Source organism: Lissotriton vulgaris, chromosome 3_1 (assembly GCF_964263255.1).
Source record: "Lissotriton vulgaris chromosome 3_1, aLisVul1.2, whole genome shotgun sequence".
NCBI classification, from domain to species: Eukaryota; Metazoa; Chordata; class Amphibia; order Caudata; family Salamandridae; genus Lissotriton; species Lissotriton vulgaris.
The window spans coordinates 1376432511-1376438895 of record NC_141689.1 but is presented as its reverse complement, the minus strand read 5'-3'; the positions used below and the strand labels follow the sequence as shown (position 1 = coordinate 1376438895).

The 6385-nt window shown below is 42.4% G+C and overlaps 1 pseudogene; it reads right to left on the bottom strand.

Annotated features, from left to right (window-relative positions):
• Positions 1-633: 633 nt before the first annotated feature.
• LOC147727932 (uncharacterized) lies at positions 634-5705 on the bottom strand (annotated as a pseudogene).
• Between the last annotated feature and the right edge of the window lie 680 nt (positions 5706-6385).

Genomic DNA, 6385 nt, shown 5'->3' with positions numbered 1-6385 from the left:
GGCAAAAATACAAAAAAGACGTTTGGTCAGAAAAGTTAAAACACCACACACAAATTTGGCAAAAACTACTAGAATCCAGCAAGTCGAATAATAACAGGAAATTTTGGGCAGAAATTAACAAAGTGGCAAACGGAGCGGCCCAGGCCTTCAACGCAAACATTTTACAAGAAGACTGAACCCGGCACCTAGAGCAAACTCAAAAGAACAACTTCCAAGCATGGAAATCGGACCAACTGTCCAATAAACAGCATGAAAAGCAAGAAGCGGACCAACATTTTGACGAAAATTGGGTCACGACATTCCAGGTACAAATAGTCCTAAAAAAATTAAGGCCAAAAGGCGCACCAGGCCCAAACGGTTTGCCAAACGGGCTGTTCAAACAGGATCAATTATTCTGGGCAGAATATCTTGCCCCAATATTCAACAACGCCTTTCAAACAGGAAGCATTCCTCCGTCATGGAGAGGGAGCATTTTGCATCCAATCTTTAAAGCAGGAGCAAGAACTGACCCATCTAATTACAGGATGATAGCCCTCACTGATGTGGAAGCTAAAATATACGCATCAAATCTTCTGAGAGCACTGGAAGACTGGGTCACCTCGAATAGGATCCTTCCAATCACCCAGACAGGGTTTAGACCCGGAACCAACACATCATGTAATCTGCTTGCATTAAACCTCCTAGTCGACAGAGCAAAGGCAAAGTCAACAAAACTGTATACCTGTTTTGTCGACCTAAAAGCGGCGTTCGACACAGTCCCAAGGGAGATCTTATGGCAAAAGATGGCCAATTGGGGGATACCATCGAAGCTGCTAACGGCCATTATAAACTTATATACATCAACCTGGGTCAAAATAAAAATAGGCAATGGTGACAGAACAACAGCAAAAATCCCCACCCACGTGGGCCTCAAGCAGGGATGCATATTGGCCCGACCCTTTTTAATATCTTTACTGCCGACCTTGATAAGTATATCTCCGAGACAGAAACTGATCCCCCGTAGTTGGTGTAATACAAATTAAGGAGTATACAGTACGCAGATGACATTGTACTCTGCAGCCAGACCGCAGTGGGCCTACAACGTTCCATCGTAAGGCTGCACGAGTACATCAGCTCGCACGGACTGTTACTTAACTACAACAAAACGAAGATCGTCTGCTTCGGATCTCGGTCAGGGCAGCAATCATTTAAATGGCACATAGCAGGCAACACCATACAGCAAAGCCTCTCTTACAAGTACCTGGGAGTAGTCGTTAATTCAAGGTAGACACTAAAAGAACATCAACAGCACAGAAAAGCCCAGTCTATTAAACTTAGGTTCACTTTGAATTTATTAAAAACAAAACTGAAATGCCCATCCAACTCACACCTACTTAAGGTGATCGCGGCAAAGTTTTTGCCATCCCTTACATATGGTTCTGAACTATATAGAGGCAAAGACGCAAACTTTCTGAACTTACAACAGTCAGAGCTTTTTAAATTCATCTTTCAGATCCCGAGGTTTGCATCTCAAGCGCAAGTACGACTAGAATTTGGGTTATTAAATCAGCAACAAGTCAGACAAGCTGCTTTATTAAAATTGAGTTGGAAACTAAGAGCAGCACAAGAGAATACGCTGACGGCTTTATGCTGGTCAGAAATAAACCACCAAACAAACGCAAGAAAACCTTGGAAATTAGCATTTGAAGAAGCACTGACAGATCTCGATATGCAAGAGGCATGGAACACCAACCACACATTTGCGGTTTTCAAAAAAGTAGTCAACAGAGCAGCAAAATTAAAAGGCTGGACGATAGACAAAGCCGCCCTAGCAAAGAAAAAACATGGCTGGACGGTGCTCAGTTCGTATGAGAAATGTGCGCCTCAACCTTATTTAGTTACCCATATAACTGCAGCCGTCCAACAAACGCTCCTAAGAGTCCGGATGGGAACCTACATCTCAAAAGATCAAATCCCTGCATGGAAGCAAACATGGCTGACATCCCTCTGCAGACTATGTGGCCAATCAGATGAAACATTGACCCACATATTGTGCATTTGCCCATCTTTGGCCAACTTGAGACGTCATAACTTATTGAATATATTTTGTTTATTCCAAATCAGATCATGTCGGCCAGCAGTCATGCTAGCACTGAACAGTGATCAGTTGCAGACAGCTTGCAGGGCCACCAGATTCTTACAGAAGGTGACCCTTCTTATACAGAAAACCGAACAAATCGTGACCAACTGCACAAAATAGAAGGCATGAACTACAATTCATTCATTCATTAAATACTTTATTTCGGTTCATTTGCAAACCATAAAAGTGCATATACAATAACAAATACATTTTTCACAAAAGAACAGAAAGTACACACATTTCATATAGAAGAGCCCGTGCTATAAAAATATTATTTCCACCCAATAGGACAATGCTGTTAAAAACATCAAACGCAAAATTTCACAAAGTTACATTACTGGTCCAAACAGTTTCTCAGTCTAACAGTTAGTTTTAAAAATTCCTTAATTTGGAGAATACTGTCACTGTGCAAAAGCTGCGAATACAATAGTGCCGGTCTAATTTGTATAAAACCAAGTTTTTTTAAAAGAGTTACTAGATAGCATTTACGTGGGAATTCATAAAATTTACATAAAAAGATAAAATGCAGCATATCCTGCGGAGACTTTCCGTCGCAGCCGCAGGGTGCTGCCAATTTGTTAAAAATGTCAGTTTTAGGCCTGATCAGCAGATGGTGGAACAGGTTAAACCTAAATCTAGTCAACAGAAATTTTTCATGAGAGGTCAATGAACCAGCCAAATACGGTTCAAGGGTTTCACAGGTTTTAAGCATGGCAAATTTCCTCACACTGTGTCTCTGAAGCTCCACCTCTACTCTCAGGGTCCTCCTGTTCATCAGAAATGTCCGTTTAATGGACTCCAGGTCCCCTTTCACAATTTGGCTTGGGCTTTCAAAAAGTTCTGGTCGCCCAAGCCTTGAAAAGTTAGAGTTCAGATATTTTAGCCAAGGGGAATGCATTGCCATATCCTGACCCAAAAAGTCCTTCATAATGAGGTGCGTTAAGGGTATGTCCTCATTCAACCATAATTTCAACCAACAGGTCAGGGGACGCAGAGAAAACAAGTCACCCAAATAACGCGTCCTCAGCTCCTCATGGACAACAAAATTGGACGTGCCAGTAGGGACACACAGGAGACGCTTCAGAAATTGATTCCCAGCAATCTGTAGTTGCTCCCCACCAACATACCCCCAAATTTCACTGCCATAAATTGCAGTTGCCACAGACTTCACATTGTACAGTTTTAACATGGCACAAGTGGGTTTTTTCCCTAATTTAGCAGCAAAATTTAAAATGGAAGCATTAACCCTCACTAGTTCTCCTTTCATTTTTACAAGTTGAGGGATCCAGTTTAATTTAGTGTCAAATAGAACCCCTAAGTAAGAGGAGGTTGTTGTTGAGGGAATTACCGCTTCACCAATCTTAAATATGAAAGACCTTTTTGGTTGCTGACCTACTTGCATGACAAAAGACTTAGTATTATTGACCATAAGATCTCTCTCCGTCATAAACAAATTAAATGCATTCAAGAGGGTTTGGAGACCCTTCTCTGTTCTTGAAATTAAAACCGCATCATCTGCGTAAAGTAGTATAGGAATTCCCCTCCTACCTACTCTAGAACAATCAGCCTGCACATTCTGTAACACGCCATCTAGCTCATTAATATAAAAGTTAAAAAGGAAGGGGGCCAGGATGCAACCCTGCTGTACACCCTTACCAATACTAAAATTGTCTGTGACTCTCAGATCTTGTGAGTATCTCACGTTGGCCCTGGTGTTGTTATGCAAATCAACCAGGAAGTCAACCACCCCGCTGTCTACCCCCTTCACCCTCATGGACTGCCACAGCTTTCCCCTGTTTACACAGTTGAAAGCAGAGGACAAGTCCATGAAGGCGAGATGGATGGTAACCTTTTGCACTACAGCGTATTTACTTAGTATTAAAAAGAGGTTGAGGCACTGAGTTATTGTAGAACGGCCTCTGCAGAAACCATACTGAGAGATGGACAAAATATTGTTTTCCTCCGCCCAAACAGTAAGTCTCTGCAGTACAATTCTTCCTACAATTTTGACCATAGAGTCTATTAGAGAAATGGGTCTGTAACAGAGTGGGCTACCCCTGTCCCCCTTCTTAAAAACCGGGACAATTGTAGACACACCCCAAGATTGCGGACACCCTTCTTTCACAGCAGCATTAAAAACAGACTTTAGGATGGGTGCCCAAAAACTAGGGTCAGACTTATATAAGTCAGGGGGGATCCCATCGGGCCCTGGCGCTTTCCCAGCTGTTAGCCCCACAATACCCTCAGTCACCTCACCTCTATAAAAACATATTTTCTCTCCCCTATCTACGAGGGCAGGGTTAGAAGACTCATCCAACGTGCAACAGTACAACTTCTTAAAATGTGCTTCCCACTCCTCCTTAGTTACGTGACATTCTAGACCATCACCCGGCTTTTGCACTAAAAATGGTTTCTTCATCATTTCCCAAAATCTAGTACTACTCTGCAAGGTATCAGGGTCAAGGATCTCCCTCCATGCCTCTTCCCTGAGGAACTCCTTGTGTCTAGCAATAATATTTTTATATGTCTTCCGACACAACTGGACATTTGCCTTTATCCTTGGTTTCGCTGCCAGTGCTAATCTTAAATTTCTGGCAGCTTTTGAACAAGCATGATTGAACCATTTAGGTCTTTTAAAATCCAACTTCTTTGCTGGTGCCGATAATAACTGTGTGACCTTATCTGCTAAGTGTTGAAAAGCCTTAAGGACAATAGTTGGCTGTGAACCTTCTTGCATACATACCATAATCTCATCTGCACATGTGACTTTAATCTCCTTGTACAGCGCATCTGGGGTGATCATGGACCATTTCAAACGGCGTCTCCCATCTATGGTATCCACCCTTCCAATGGGGATGTTCACTCCTTCTTTAATTATCAACGGACCCCTCAAGTGAACAGTAAGTGGATTATGATCACTGTATTCACTGGCTTCAATGGTAAATGAACCCACAAAAGACTGCATTCCTGATGTTAAAAGAACAAAATCTATGAAGGTTCCCTTTCCATTACCCTTAAAGGTAGGTGTCTCAAAGCATGTGATAGGGTCCGTCAGGGCCATTGTCGTCGTTAGTTCTAGGTCACAGAGCATAGTATTTAAATGTTCCCCCTCAATTGTATGCTCAAAGTGAAAATCATCACAGCGTTGACAATTTAAGTCCGTAATACTTTTAAAGAGAGGGTCCCCACAGGGGTGCACATTAAAATCCCCCATCACCATGAGATTATGGGCGCAATCCTTCATAGAACTACTAATAAAAACATTTAATGCCACTATCTGACTGGAAGCAGTATGAGAATTAATAGCATTATAAAAATTAACTATGCCGGCCGTACAGTTTTACCCCGTTAGAACTAGTCCAATAAGACCAGTAAGACTTGATGAAATCCTCCGTATTTTGCAGGTAAGTGCAATGGAAATAAACACAACCAATCCCCCTTTGGGTCTGCCCCTATTCTGCGCTAAAGCAGGGACGTAATAAGCTTTAAACCCTTCAAGGAAGAAATTACAATCAGTTGACCATGTTTCCTGCAAACAAATGATTTGGAACCGCTTAATATACCTAATCCAGTTGCAGTTCTGCATCTTAGTACCCAAACCTGCAATATTCCAGGAGATAACATTGTTTAATTTTGTTTCCACTAGTACATTCTCTAAGCATCCCACTCCCTCTGATCTCCCATTTTTCCTACCCACAGGTTCCTCATGTCAGTCAGATGACTCTAGACCAGAAGTGCAAAAAACGATGGATTTAGGCCCAGATCCTTGTACTGGGGTGAATGTATGACATTGTTCTACATTCTGTCCATCAACTGTGTTTTTTGCAATTTTCACCCCGAGTGTGCTGGGTATACTCAGACGTGAGTCCCAGGCTCTCCACACCACTGGAGTCAATCTATCCAGGCTGAATGAAGGCTGATAGCCAGAAACCGGTCCTTGGATGCTTGATTCCGGTCTGGGAAAGACATGGCTTGGTAGTTCGGACTGGACTGTTCCCATGGGGCACAGGGTCAGAGCTGATTTGCATATAGCCAGTGTCTAACCCAGGGTGGTGTGGAGTGCAAAAAAACGATGGATTTAGGCCCAGATCCTTGTACTGGGGTGAATGTATGACATTGTTCTACATTCTGTCCATCAACTGTGTTTTTTGCAATCTAGACCAGAAAGAGCATCAAATCTGTTCTGAGTTCCAATATTTTATCCATTCCCACCCTGGTTACCAACATTATTCAAATAGGCTCCCTTGGGGATTGGTGGCTGAAGAG